The 16,298-nt window shown below is 36.0% G+C and overlaps 1 long non-coding RNA gene across 2 annotated transcripts in view; it reads left to right on the forward strand.

The window, feature by feature from the left end:
* Positions 1-16,298, forward strand: part of LOC147577543 (uncharacterized) — a 544,234-nt gene that overhangs the window by 312,071 nt on the left and 215,865 nt on the right. For both annotated transcript variants that reach the window (XR_015240381.1, XR_015240382.1), the window contains exon 6: positions 2,777-2,856. This is a non-coding gene — a long non-coding RNA (uncharacterized LOC147577543). The remainder of the gene's footprint in view (positions 1-2,776; positions 2,857-16,298) is intronic.

Here is a 16,298-nt window from a genome sequence, read left to right on the forward strand (position 1 = left end):
TGAAAAATACTGTAGAAATTCTCTTATAGTTTTCATCAGCTTCCCTAAATATTACCATTTTGCATAACCAGGATATAATTATTGAAACCAGGAAGTTAACACTGAGTCAATTCTATTAACTACCCTATAGACCTGGTCAAGTCTCCCTGGTTTTCTCATTAAGGTCCCTTTTCTTGGTCCAGGATCCAATTCTCAAGTCACCTTAGTCTCCTCTCATTTGACATCTCCTCATTTTTCCTTTGTCTGTCATGACCTTGACACTTATAAAGAGCATGAGCCAATTATTTTGTAGGATGTCAATTTCAGGTCATCTGATGTGAAAGCAGTAATTATATCCTTTGAGAAATATATTCATGATCTAGGAATATTTGTGAGAATTATTTGGATGGGAAACATTTATTTCTTCAAATATTTGGTGAACGATAGCCTTAGTTTCCATGTGGTATAAGAGTGGATCTTTTTGACTTTTTTTAAGTTTATTTTTAAGAGAGAGAGAGAGAGAGAGGGAGGGGCAAAGAGAGGGGGAGACCAAGGATCTGAAGTGGACTCTGCACTGTCAGCACAGAGCCCAATGCGGGCTTGAACCCATGAACCGTGAGATCATGACCTGAGCTGAAATCCGACGCTCGACTGACTAAGCCACCCAGGCTCAATTGACTTTTAAGATTCAACTTTTAAATTTGACTTTTATAAAAAGGCAGAAAGTCTTATTTTTCTTCTTTGCAGATGTTTTGTCCTGTATTAGTCCTTTGAAAGACTTACACTGAGATTGTGTTCCAGAGCTTCGTAAGTCTCTATGGATATGAATATGCATCTTTTATCAAAAAATATTTTTAAATATGAAACTTTTTTTTTTAATTACACACATCACATATTTTTCCTTAAAGATTAGTAGTTAGGCGGTATCACACAACTCAAGATGCCAAAATTTAATTGTTTGAAGTGATCTACTCATTGCTCTGCCTGGAAAATTTCAGGCTTTTACTGAGGCACCTCTTCAATGAATAGCACACAGAAACCACAGTTAAAATATAGTACTTTATAATGATATTGTTAGAGGTTTTTTGTTTTGTTTTGTTTTGTTTTGGATGTATTTGCCTTCCTGTTCTCCATTTTCTAATATGCTTTTCCACTGGAAAAACTTCCCATCCTGCTTTTTTGCTAACTTCTTCACTCATGACTTGATTGATCAGTTTACCCAAGTCAGTCTGCAGTCTGGTTTCTCACCCCACCGTGTCACTGAACCTGCCCCTTCCAAGAGTGCAAATGACTTTCTCATAGCTGAGTCTGCTGCTAGTGTGCATTGTTCGACAATGTTGGCCACTCTCTTCTTCGTGAAATGCTTACCCTCTTACAGTATCTGAGGTACACTCTTTCTTGGTTGTCTTGCTGCTTCCAAGGAGGTTTTTTTTATTATTCTCATCTTCTCTAACTTGTGTTTAACTATAGGCATTCCGTGGGTTTACTCTCTAACAATACTGCTGCATAAGCTCTGGGCTAGCCCAAGGGCTCCCAGAGCTTCAGTTACCATCTTTGTCTGGATGATTCCATCTTTACCTCTAATTTGGATACCCACCCTGAGCTTTAGATCTGAATTTCCCATAGACTTCAAACTCAGTTAGCCATCAAGCTAAAATCATTAATTCACCCTTGAACTTGAACTTCTTCTTTCTCCTACCCTAACTCCTGGACTTGGGCTTGGGTGAAGTCTCGAATTAGATTCTCCCATCACACTTTGTCCTAACGCACGTTATTCTCTTAATCTGGATTGTTCTTCTTCTCTTTTCCCATGTGTTATGTGCTGAGTTTTCATTTTGGTACAGTTGAAATTTATCTCAGCGATGCTTACCCTGACCACCTCAAAGATAATTAGAAGATGCTCATGTTTATTATTAATTTCATTGTCTCATGTGTTATCATTAGTTGTAGAAATATCTGTATTCCTTTCCTCATTGGATTGTAAATCCCTCAAGTGATCTTGGTGGCCCTCGAAAACGAACCCAGTACCTACTTACATATTGGTTGATTGAACTGACTTAAAATGCATCACCCCTGGTTTGCTGTTGTTGTTATGTTTATTTGTTCTTTTTTACTTTGTTTAGTGGCCCTACAAACAACATACTCCTCCTAAGGATAACAATGCTACGCTGTAACACAGAAGCCTTTCTATTTCCTTCTTCCTTCCTTCCTTCCTTCTTCCTTCCTTCCTTCCTGACATGGGCAGGAAAAATGAGAATGAAAGCAGTTGGCAGTCCCTAAAATATAATCTATTCCCTCTCAATTACTCAGAGCAATATCTTGGGCAGTTACTAAAGTAAAACTTTTTATCAAACCCAATATGTTGAGGCAGGAAATGCAATCACATTATTTGCAATTTACTGTTGCTCCCTTAGTTATCTGCAGATCAAAAGGTATCTGTTCTGACACTTCATTTCTGAAAGTTAATGTTGTGTTTGTTTAATTCATCTAATTAGGACCTCTTAGCACCTCAAATGGGTGCTTTAAAAAACAACACTCAGCTGTTAGCCTAGGAACAAAAGAATAAATGCAAATTTAGCACTTTTCAAAGGTGAACCCGCACATTTGATGTCTTGACAACATTCAATAAAAATCAAGTGTTCATAGACATAATCTACTAATTTGCTGATTGTTTTTGAGCCTATATCTCTTAATAAATATGAAAGGTAGTTTCAAAAAATTGACCATTTTCTGGGGGAAATATATATATATGTATATGTATAAATACAATCTTTTATAATATAAAAATAATTTTCAGGAGCTTGTTGCTGCTTCTGAGATAAAGAAAATTCTCGATGTCAAGATTTAAATAGAGAAGAGAATGAGATATACAAAATGGTAAGTGACTTGCAAATAGACCAGTGCGGCCAATTTTCTAATTCTATTGTGTAGTTATCATTTGTAAGTTGCGCACATATAAAATGCATACTTTTTAAAATTTTATTTTATTTTTTTAGTTTTTGTGGAATCTCTCTACTGTTTTCCAGAGTGGCTGCACCAACTTATATTCCCACCAGTAGTTCATGAGGGTTCCCTTTTCCCCATCCTTGCCAACACTGGTTATTTCTTGTCTTTTTGATACTAGCTATTCTGACTGGTGTGAGGTGATATTTTGTTGTGGTTTGATTTTCATTTTACTGATGATTAGTGATGTTGAGCATCTCTTTGTGTGTCGGTTGACCATCTGTATTTCTTTGGAAAAATGTCTTTTCAGATCTTCTGTGCATTTATAATCAGACATGTTTGCTTGGTGTAGATTTGTATGAGTTCTTTATGTAACTTGCACATTAACCCCTTATCAGACATGTAATTTGCAAGCAGTATGGAGGTTCCTTAAAAAACTAAAAATAGAAGTAACATACAGATCCAGTTAATTCTACTTCTGGGTGCTTACCTGAAGAATGAAAACACTAATTCAAAAAGATATATGCATCCCTATATTTATTTCTGTATTATTTAATAGTGGTAAAGATATGAAAGACACCTAAATGTCCATTGGTAAATGGATAAAGAAGATATGGTATATATACACAATGGAATATTACTCAGCCATAAAAATGAATGAAATCTTGCCATTCACAACAACATGGATAGACTTAGAAGCTATTATGTTAAGTGAAATAAGTCAGACAGAGGAAGACTAATACCATGTGATTTCACTTATATGTGTAGTCTAAAAAATGAAACGAATAACAACAGAAAGAGAAACAAACTCATAGAGAACAAACCAGTGGTTGCCAGAGAGGATAGTGGCAGGGGGTGAAAAAGACAAAACAGATGAGGGGAATTAAGAGGCACAAAGTTAAAATAAGTAAGCATCGTGGCTGAAAAGTACAGCATAAGGAATATAGTCAGAGGTAATATAATAACGGTATATGGTGACAGATGGTAACTACATTTATCGTCATGTTTCATAATGTATATAATTGTCAAATCACTAAGTTGTACACCTAAAACTAGTATAATATTATGTGTCAATTCTCCAATTAAATTCTAATACAATTTAAAATGTAAACAAATGCGGGGCACCTGGGTGGCTCAGTCAGTTAAGCGTTTGACTTCAGTTCAGGTCATGATCTCACAGTCCGTGAGTTCGAGCCCCGTGTCGGGCTCTGTGCTGACAGCTCAGAGCCTGGAGCCTGTCTTTGGATTCTGTGTCTCCCTCTCTCTCTGCCCCTCCCCTGCTCTCTCTCTCTCTCTCTCTCTCTCAAAAATTAATCAAAAACATTAAAAAATAAAAATAAATAAGTAAAATGTAAACAAATGCATAACTGTGGTTGTCACTATTGCAAGCAGTTGTGATGCATAACCATATTTGAATTGAACTTTGTTTACTACTATAAACTTCTTTTGATAAACTTGGTATAAAAGACACTTGGCTATACCCTGTGGCAGGTGATTTTAACTTTGATTTTTAATCAGGGAGAATTCAAGATTGCTTACATGACTAGGACACACATGTTCGTGCTCCTACAACCATGGAATTTTTTAAGTGATATTTAGGATCATAATACTGATTTATAAAGTAGCAGGCAAAGACTTTATAATTTCTTAAAATTTGGTTATTTTTTTTAGGGTATTCAAACTATTCAACATATATTTTTTTATTGCTAATTTTTTAAATTTAAATTCAAGTTAGTTAACGTACAGTGTAATATTGGTTTCAGGAGTAGAACCCAGTGATTCATCACTTACAGATAACACCCAGTGCTCACCCCAACAAGTGCCCTCCTTAAATGCCCATCTCCTATTTAGCCCATTCCCCCACCCACCTCCTCTCCAACAACCCTCAGTTTGTTCTCTATATGGTTTGCTTCCTCTCTGTTCTTATTTTTTCTTGCCTTCCCCTATGTTCATCTGTTTTGTTTCTTAAATTCCACATATGAGTGAAATCATATATTTGCCTTTCTCTGACTTATTTCTTTAGCATAATGTACTCTAGTTCCATCCGCATTATTGCAAATGGCAAGATTTCATTCTTTTTGATCACCAAGTACTGTTATTCCATTTTGTGTGTGTGTATATATATGTGTGTATATATATGTATGTATATACCACTTCTTCTTTATCCATTCAGCAGTCGATGGACATTTGGGCTCTTTCCATAATTTGGCTATTCCTGATAGTGCTGCTATAAACATTGGGGTGCATGTGCCCCTTCGAATCAGCATTTTGCAATTGCTGGGTCATAGGGTAGCTCTATTTTTAATTTTTTGAGGAACCTCCATACTGTTCTCCATAGTGGCTGCACCGTTTTGCATTCCAACCAGCGGTGCAAAAGTGTTCCCCTTTGTCCACATCCTCTCCAATATCTGTTGTTTTCTGAGTTGTTATTTTAGCCATTCTGGCAGGTGTGAGGTGGTACCTCATTGTGGTTTTGATGCATGCAACAGTTATATAAATATATCTTGATGATTAAAGGGCTTTTGATTGATTTACAAAAGCAAGCTAGCTTTATTTAGTTTATAAGAATTGCTAGTGCCTTGGATTGTTCTTTTCTTGCTATGTTGTCTACAGTGGAACTAGAAGCATCTTGCAGACAACTTCTTTTCTCTTATCCTATTCAGAAGACCCTCTCAAGGGCTTCTCAGAGAATGAGTTGACAGAGGGTTGAAAGAGCATAGGAAAGAGAAGAGAGTTCCAGAGTCATTTCTGGAATATGAGTATAGGCATGCTACTGGCTTTGTACTCTGCCCAACCCCATCCTACCCCATCCAGTGCCTGAGAAAGTGGTGCGTGTCTATGATGGCCATAGTTTTTTATATTATTTATAATTATATTATAATATTTATACTATTTAAATATTCTGCTGATATTGATATCTGTTATATGAATATTGATCTCTATTCCCTCCAGGGTTTTGTTTTTGTTTATTTGCTTTATTTGTTTGTTTTTGTTTGCATTTATAAATAGAAAAACCAACTTTGACCTAGTCATAATTTTTTCTTTACCTTAGCTTGAGGCTTGGGAAATTATTTGTTCTGCTTTCTGGACAGTATCCTTATCCCTAATAATATGGACATTAGTAGAAGTGTAGACGTTTCCATTTACACTAATGAAAATATTGTTTCTTTGGTATTCCAGCAAACTATTTTGCTTTCACTGAACTCTGTTAACAAAGATTCTCAACCTGTGTCTATACTAACTGACTATTAATTTTATCCTTTTTGCTAAATATTCCAGATATAAAGGAGTAGTCCAGATATCCTGGTAATTTTTTGGTGGGAAGAGAGGGGAGTTTATCTTGGTTTTTGATGACCCCAAGAAGACTTCCCATGCCGGCCATGTCCCCATTTGATGGTGAATGTGTTTCCCACCTAGATGCTATGTGAAGCCTATTAGCTTAAGCCATTACACCAGAAATAATTGTGTAATATTTTTTCTTCTCTTAGTGAATCTCTTTTCCAGAAGAACAAGTTGAAATTTAATAAGATCAATGTAGAAAGCCAACAGTTGCGCTGAGTTATAGTGTTGTTTCTTAGCCAGATGCTTGTCTCTTCTGCCCAGCTGCAAAATTTCTCTGTACACAAGGGTGTCTTTAGTGCCAAGGGGGATAAGCAAAAAGGAAAAGAAAATATAGCTGCTGCTGCATGGATGACCCCATCTGCACTGACTCCTTCAGTGAGTTTTCCTTAGAATCATTAGAGGGATACTTCGCCTAACTACCTATCCCAACATTTAGGATTTACTTTTAAGATGGTCAGTTAATATTTCTTGAACATAAACTTTTGGCCAGAGTAACTGGAAATTTGAGTTTATTAAATTTTTACATACTTAACTATGGTCTACAGGGTATATTAAACTCAGCCAGTTGGCTTCACATCCACTTTCTTGCCCCCCAATATATTTAGTGTGAAATGTATGAGAAGGAATGGGATAAAGTGACTTTTCCAAAAAATCCCTAGTATCTTATTTATTCCAGATAATAGAGAAAAACATACAGTATTTCTATGATTAAAAGCTTGCATTGGTAATGACTTGGAACTTAGGTCTCTAAATACACATGGGAATATATATATATAATTGTGTGAAAATCTAGCTTGAGAAAATGATAAAATGTTATGGAATAGTTAAATGATTTATAAGATTCCATATTATGGAATATTCTGTAATTTTTTAAAAAAGACTGTGGTAGGACTGTATGTTCTGGCTTAAAAAGTTTTCCATGATGTATTTTTGGGGGGAAAATGAGATAAATCAAGTAATAGCACGTGTATGATAAGATTTCTTTTCTGATAGAAAAAAAATATCAATCTTACATTATAGCCTTATGTACATATATATAGAATTATAATTTTAGTCCATTTATTTTACATAAAGACGAAAGAGTATATATTTGTTCATGCAGTAAAATGTCTTGAAAACACACGGGTTACTAGTTATATCAGGGGAATAGAATGACAGAGAAGAGACAGAAAGTCCTCTTTATTTTCTGCTTTATATGCTTCTGTGTTACTAGATTTTTTTAACCTCAATAAGGTATTACTTATATAATTTTAAACAGTCAGTGATGATATTTATTGAACAATTGTTTAAATGTCTCTTGTCTGGCCTGCTAATAGTATTCTGCTTAGCAATGCGTCTTGGAAAGTCCCAATTTATTCAATAGAAACAAATGAAATAATATTGGGTTGGGGCTATATTATTAGATTACATACAGCTGTATTCTGATAAGAATCTAAGTTGTATTTTTCTCTTCCTATTTTATAGCAATTAGGGTGACTGATTTTCTCTTTCACCAACTGGTTAGACACCTGCAGACATTACTTCTCATGTGTCTTTATCTATTCTGTTCGCCATTTCGCCACCAGAGATGTCATTCATAAACTTGCCAAAGCCTGGCTTGAATGGCCCTACCGCTACTCTGGACCACCCCTTAAAGGAAGTGATCTGGAAGTAACAATACTTCTTAATGCTCTTCCCAGTTGTAGGATCTCATTCACTAGCCGTCCTCCAGGTTAATATAAGATACTCTCAGAAATTGTTTGGTTTGCCACATGAGACAGTCCTTCAATATCAGCCTAACTCCCTCTTATCAGTCCCTCACCTTCTACCTTCCATCCATTCTTAAAACAGAATCAATATTCCTATATAACTTACTTTTTTTTAAAAAAAAGGAACATGCATATTCCTGGAGGAGTAGATAGTGCTTACTCTTTTATGTATTCATGCAGTGATTTTTAAATATGACTTACCTATTTATTGTATGACCCTGGGAAAGTCCACGCCTTAAATACATCAAGCCTTCATCTTCTACATCTGTTGAAAGTAAGTATATAAAAATGCCCAAGCCAGTGGCACATGGGTGTCTCAGTTGTCTAAGCATCCAGTCCTTGGTTTCAGCTCAGGTCATGATCTCACTCTTGTGATGCTCTCTCCCTCTCTCTCTTCCCCTCCTCCCCCCTCTTGAAAAATAAATAAACTTAAAAAAAAACATCCAACCCGTAATATTTTTTGAGGATTAAATGAATCGTTGTATGCAAAGTATTTAGAATAGCATCTGGCACAGAAAACCATGAAATAAATATAAACTATTTTGATTGTTTATAGAAAAATATAAACCATGGTATTCCTTATTAATGATTATTTTAAAGGAAAATTAATCATAATAAATATATCACATACATGTGCTTTGCATTGATGGCCTGATGCAAATATCAATAATTACTGATAAAAGATACCTAATATTTCTGGGAAAGACATTCTGATCAATAGTAGCTGTGATGGGTTAAGTAATAATAATAGTAATAGTAATAGTGATAGAAATGGCTCATTGTACTTCCAAGTGCACTATTTACATTTTAAATAGGTGACGGATTATTATAGTAGTAGAAAATATAACCCTGAGTATTAGTTAAATAATTTCTTCGTCTCATTACAGATTTAAAAAGTCACCAGCAGAGGAAAACACTGAGTATAGATACTGCCAGTATTGGTGAATGAGGAAGTTGCATTTACCTTGGGAAAGACAGCAAGCATTTGCCTTGGTTTTATTCCTGTCTGGAATTTAATTTATGGATAAGTTAACATGCAAAAAGCAAGTGTCACATTACTGACTCAGTAATGAGAGAGAGAGAGAAATGAGATGTGGGGGAGAGAAAAGGAGAGGGAAAAGAAAGAGAGAGAATGGAAATGAAGGCAGGAAAAGAAGGAAAGGAATGGATGGATGGATAAGAAAAGAAAAAAGGAAGGAAGCAAGGAAGGCAAGCAGGCAAGCAATGGAGGAAATTTGAGTACAAAGGAAAGACACTAAGAAAGTTTCCAGTTCAAGTCCTTTGCATATTCGACAAATTAGATTGTCAAGAACTCAGCTTCTCAAAAATTTAGGCTATTAGCCATTCACAACTTACTTTGAATTAATTTAATCAGATTATCAAATTAGGATTGTTCTTAGAGCCTGCCAAAAGCAGCAGCCTGAGGAAACTGGAGTTTTCTGACAGGAAGTTTGATTTTAAAACACAGGGCTGCTGCTCCAAGGAGGAGGGGACATTGGCATTCAATGGGCCAGGGGAGCCTAGGACAGCCAAAGGGCAGCATGAGGGCACTGGATGCCTGAGGTCTGATTAAGAGAGTTTACCAAGAGGTGAGAAGTTTCCCAAGACAAATGGCATACTTTGCACTTTGGCTAATGTCCCTAGTGGCCGTGCACATTCTTGATCTCTGCTTTTGTTACATTTAATTACAGTGATATTATTTGTGAGATTAGAGGTACCTTATGATCTGAGAGGACTACTGAAGGTTATGGGTTATACCTGCATATCTGCTCAGTTTTACGTCCCACTAGTTTTGTTAATAAAATAAAATGTTTTCTATTTTAGACCTTTGCTCCAAAAGGTTAATATTAATCACGTTTTTGGCTGTCTTGAGATTTTAACCCTAAAACCTCATCAGCATTCCATACATTATGTTTCACATGGGTGTTTTGAAGTATGGACTAGATACATCAGAACTATAACGGGCCTTTCGTTCCCACAATTGAGCATTTCAGATTTCTTCTGAAGGCTATAAATTTGAAATGTAATCTGTTTCATGTGTGGGGAATGCTGTGGTGAAAGGGCTGGGGGCTGGCCAGATGAAAGTGCAAGTCTGTTTGCCATCAGTGTCTTTTTCCTGAGAGATCTATGTTCCATTTCAATAAATTTTATACCTATCTTCAAGTTTTAACAACAACGACGTTATTATTAGAACATATATAATGTGTTAAGATATCAAGTTTTTGTTATTGCGATTTGTTTTAGATTCCAAAAAATTGTAATGATTGTAAACATTTAAGAAGTTAAAATTTTAAAAGTCCATGAACCCAAAGCAGGTGCTTTAGAAAGTGGGGAACCCATAATATAATTCATTGTGATTACATTTCAAGATAAAGACACTTGTATTAATTTGCTAGGGCTTCCCTAAGAAAGTACTACAATCTGTGTGGCTTTGAACAATGGAAAATTATTCTCTCAAAGTTCTGGAGGCCGGAAGTCCAAAATGAAGGTGTCAGCAAGCCATGCTTCCGTTGAACTCTTTTTCCATGCCTTTCATTTGGCTTCTGGTAGTTTCTAGCAAGCCTTGGTACCCTCAGTTTGGAGGAAATCCCTTCAGTCTCTGTCTCCATTGTCCCATGGTGTTCCCGTTGTGAATTTGAGTCTTTACATGGCTGTCATTCCTCTGGGTGTCTGTGTCTGTGTGTCTTTTCTTCTTATAAGGACACTAGTCATACTGAGTTAAGGACCCACCCTACTTCTGTATTACCTAATCTTTTTTTTTAGTGTTTATTTATCTCTGAGAGAGAGAGAGAGAGAGAGAGAGAGAGAGAGACAGAGCATGAGCAGGGGATGGGCAGAGAGAGAGAGAGAGAGAGAGACAGAATCTGAAGCAGGCTCCAGGCTCTGACCTGTCAGCCCACAGCCCAATGCGAGACTCGAGTTCATGAACCACAAGATCATGACCTGAGCTGAAGTTGGATGCTGAACTTACTGAGCTATCCAGATGCTCCTGTATTACCTAATCTTAACTAATTACCTCTTCATTGACCCTACTGCCAAATAAGTTCATATTCACAGGTATCAGTGGTTATGACATGAACATAACATTTTGAGGGACACAATTCAACCCATAAAAAACTCAAACATAAGAATACTCTGGATGACAAAAATATACTTACCCCATGAGAAAGGAACAGACACTCTAAATAAGAAAATCACTTAAGTGGAGTGTTACATTATTCATTCATTAAAATAAATCTCAGGTCTATTAATGACAGTATGAAATGACTCAAAAATGCTGTCCACTCTCCAGAATCCAGTTTCTTCTTGTATTTGAATTTGTATTTTTCTGTATATTTTCAAATTTTAAATTAATCTGTAACCATCTATATTTTCTGTGTAATTCAAGACTTCTGTTTTATTTAACTTTAATATTCCACTTAGTAATTTTTTTCTTTAAGTAATACATGACACTTAGGAGTGCTTGCTCAATGCTAAAGACTGTGTGGGTTACTGAGAGTAGAAATGAGGAAGCACAGTCCCCCATTCTTAAAGTCTTGGGAAATTGAGAAAAGCAAATTACAGTAGATTTTTTTATGTTATTGAGATATAGGTATTGTACTGATACATAGAAGGAATGCTAAACTAGACTTTGGTTAGGAATTAGTCAGGAAAATCTTTCTAATTGAGTTCATACCCATGCTGTCTCCAAATGGAAGAGAGCCAAACAAAGTGCTGGAAGGAAGGGCATCCCCACAAGTGTCCAGAATGGGGAGAGAGAACATGACAATGAACCTAGTTTCATGCACTAATGGGGTAATATGGATAATTCGCAAGAAATGTTATAAAACAGCTAACCTAAACAATGATTATACTACACAAAACACTTATAGAGTAGATGCCTGTTGTTTAATGAGCACACAATTAAAGATTACCTTAGAGACAGTATACATAGTGATCAGGAGCCTATGCTCTGGTGTCAGATTTTTTTATTTAATTCTGTTTTTCCATTTATTTGAACAATATTGAACTTCTTTAAGTCTCACTTCCTCATCTATATAATAATAATAATAATAATAATGTATTAGATTCCTAGGGCTACCATAACAAATTACCACAAATTGGGTGGCTTAGCACAACAGAAATGTATTCTCTCACATCTGGTGGCTAGAAGTAAGAAATCAAAGAATCAGCAGCATCGGTTCCTTCTGGAGGTTCTAGGGAAACCATGACTTTCTTCTGGTTTCTGATGATTTTGCCAACAATCCCTGGTGTTCTTTATATTGTAGATGCATCACTACAATCTCTGCCTCCCATGGTCTCATGGCATTCTCCATGTGTGTGTCAGTCTCTAAGTTTCTCTCCTTTTTTTATAAGCACACCTGTCATATTGAGTTTAGGACCTAATCCAGTATAACCTCACCTAAACTTGATTACATCTGCAAATACCCTATTTCAAATTCACAGGTACCAGAGGTACATGAATATTGGGGAGACTATTCAACTCAATACAATAGAATGTATTTCACTGTGCTGGAGTGAAGATTTTAAGGAGATTAAGTCATAGGACTAGTTCAGTAGTTAGTGAACAATGCATTTTATTTGCTACTATTGCTCTTTATTTAAGATCACTCACCACTGGTTGATTGGAAGCATAATTATAAGAGGCACATTCTTAGGAACTTGCCATTAAAAGCTATAAATTGGGGGGAAGCATCTGGGTGGCTCAGTCAGTTAAGGATCCAACTCTTGATTTCTGCTCAGGTCATGATCTCACTACTTCCTGAGATTAAGCCCTGCCTCAGGCTCCACAGCATAGAGCCTACCTGGGATTTTTCTCTCTTCCTTTCTTTCTGCCCTTCCCCCACTTGTGCAGTCTCTCTCTCTCTCTCTCTCTCTCTCTCTCTCTCTCTCTCTCAAAACAACAACAAAAATAAACATTTAAAAAAATAAAGAAATTTCCTATATTACTTTTAAAAAGTTGTAAATTGGGGTTTTCTCAGAAAATATCTGCATCTGCAAGCTTTTCACTAGATCTCATCCTCACTATTGTTCTAGTCCTTTGCACACTTTTTTTATGAAAAAGAAAAAGTAAGTAAAAGAATTTTGGTCTAGTAATTCTGGCATGGTACAAATTTGTAAAAAAAAAAACAACTAGCCATTATTATGGCTGGTATTGTTACGGCAGGTATTAAGGTAGAACATATCATTCCTATTTTAGGTGGTGATCCAACACTGTGTTATAAAGAATGTAGCATAACAAATCTATTTCTAAGTATATGAAAAGGAGAAGAAAAAGAAGTAGAATGACTTAGGGAGGATTTCCAAATCCAAATACAAAGTTTGGGGTCCAACTTGAGAAAGAAAGACCACTATACTGGGTTCTTTCTAAAATTTATTTTTATTTTTCTCCAGCTTTATTGAGGAATGACAAATTTAAAGTTGTATATATTTAAGGTGTATAATGTGGTGTTTTGATATGAGTATGCCTTGTGTAATGATTACTAACTAACATCAAGCTAATTAACATTTCCATCACCTCCTTTGGTTACCGGTGTGTGTGTATGTATGGTAAGAACACTTAACATCTACTCTCCTAGCAAATTTTAAGTCTACAATGCACTGATATTTATACTTACCGTGCTGTACATTAGATCTCTAAAATGTATTCATGCTATAACTGAAAGTTTTACCCTTTGACCACATCTCGTCATCAGCACCTGGAAACCACTCTTCTGCCTTCTGTTTTTTCTTTTTTTTTTTAAAGAAGTTCTTTGATGTTTACTTATTTTTGAGAGAGAGAGACAGAGCATGAGCAGGGAAAGGGCAGAGAGAGAGAGGGAGATCATATTTGTTTGTATGTGTGTTCTGTGTGCCTCTGTGCCCTTCCATTTGCCACCCCTGGCAGGAAGTTTTTTAAAAAGTTCTTTCCATTTTGAGAATTATATATTGTATTATGTTTTATTTTAAATATTTGCTAAGGATCTTCATGGAAAATATTCAAATAGTCATTTAAGATCATTTTCCTTATAATAATTGGAGTTTTCCATGATCACATTCAATTTACACTTGACATTTATTTGAAATAGTTTTTCTTAAGGTAGTACTGTTATTAGTAGTATATCTTGCTTAAAGTGAAAGCCATTATAGTGCAGTTTGCTATTTACTTTGGAGGAATAAAGGGCTTTTGTGGACAAGGATTAGGTCTTGGATCTTATCAAATATTAGCATTTCAAAAGGTATATGGTCTTTCTGGTGTCAACTACCATGGGAAATAATAAAGGAAATGTATACCAAAAAAGATAAGTGAAACTAACAGTCATAATTGCACACAAGCATTGACATACGGAGGTACCTTAAGACAATGTCACCATGAAGCTATGGGGGGACAAAAACTATTTTTGTTTTCCATGATAATGCCTTTCACAGTAACATGTTTAAGTGCTTGAGTGTGTGATAAATATCAATATTTTTGTAGCATTCTGTCACATTCACAAGACCACTGGACATTACCTCAGCATTCTGTTTATTAGGCTATCTGGAACATGACATCTGCGGCCATGTTTTTTATCCCACACACTTAGCCCATGCTCTACTTAACGTGGGCATTAAATACAAGTTTTGAGAGGATGAGTTGAATCAAAAGATGAATGAATAGTCACATCCTCATGTCAGCTGGTGGGGATCATTGCTAGGTAAAACACTATCTCCTTGCAGTGGTAATTCTAGTCACCTTTTCCTTACGTCTTCTGGTCAAGTGTGTTCATTTAGTATTGACTTCTTTCTCCCTCTACTAACTTTACATGGAGATCTCATTGACGCTCGTAGGCTGATAACTTAACCAACAGAGCAACCATCTCATCATATTCACAGGTTCTACCCAACCTCTGAGGAAGTATTATACAAGTGTACACGAGGGAGTGGGAATCTTGTGGGCAACTCGAAGTTCTTCCTACCACAATAACAAAAGTATTTCTACACTAATCCATTTCTCATTGTTAACTTGTTGCTTTCAACTTCATGTATGTGGGGTGTCCTTCCCTTAATTATCTGGAAAAATATGGTTTCCCTTTGGGATATTCTCATTAATCCTTGACTTGTTTTTATCTTTGATTACGTTCAGTCTCACTTCATTTACCTTTATCCAGACTTTCTTCTACATTTCTCTTCTCCCTTTAGAGCCTCTTCCCTTTGTAAAAGTTATTTGAACTCTCCGCTTCAAAGACTGTCCTTTTGTGTTTCCAACTCTTGATATGAAATTTTTGTCTACTATCAAGCCTTGATTATAATTGCCCATGCATCAAAACTGTCTTACAAAATCGAAGATTTACACACCATTTTTTATTGTCCTAAAGGAAAAGCTAAGCACCTATGTCTTCCATAATTCTTTGCAAAGCCTGTGCATATAAATTGTGCACATACTATTTTATCATGTACCAGACAATGACTTAAGCACAATATTCCTGTTCAAAATATGAATTGAGAAGTATTGCGGAAGAGTGGCAATTGTATTATATTGTCCTTCATTCTTAACATCATGTATGACTTTTATATAAAATTTCAGCACACACGTAATTTTTCCCCTTTTCTGGAAAATAGTATTATGCGCACTTCCTTCATCTCTTGGACAAAACCAAACACCTGAGTATAGAAACAAATTGTATTCCAGCAATAAGACAATTTTTCACTCCTTTTTACATAGGTATTGTATTAGTTTCCTCAGGTTGGCTTTTTATTTTCTCACAGTCCTGGCAGCTGTAAGTCCAATATCAACGGCCAGCAGGTTTGGTTTCTTTTGAACCCCTCTCCTTGGCTGCAGCTGGACTTCTTCCTGTGTCTTCACATGATCTTCCCTCTGTATCTGTGTCCTAATCACTTCTTGTAAGGACATTGACTAGTCATTATTGGATAATGGCCCACCCTAATGACCCCGTTGGATGAAGTTATCTCTTTAATGAAGTTCCTGTCTCCAAATACAGTCACATTCTGGGGTCGTGAGAGTGAGGAATTCAACATATGAAATGGGGGAAGAAAATACATTTCAGCCCAGAGCTCTCATGATGTGAACTAACTGCTTTGTGCACGGGCATCTAAGGAGAAGATTGAAATGCAGAACGCAGTATAAGAGAAGTAACTACTGAGATGAACAAATGCTACTACAGGTTCACCGTTTTATAGCTGTTGCAGAGGCACATACTTGATAGGTTGTAATAGACCATTCAGAGAAATGTGTTGAATATTTTCTTGAATTGAATGAAAAGGGCACAGAAGAAACAATTTCCCAGCATTTTATCTGATTCCATAAGA

Source organism: Puma concolor, chromosome C2, assembly GCF_028749965.1.
Source record: "Puma concolor isolate L17-30 chromosome C2, mPumCon1.1.hap2, whole genome shotgun sequence".
NCBI classification, from domain to species: Eukaryota; Metazoa; Chordata; class Mammalia; order Carnivora; family Felidae; genus Puma; species Puma concolor.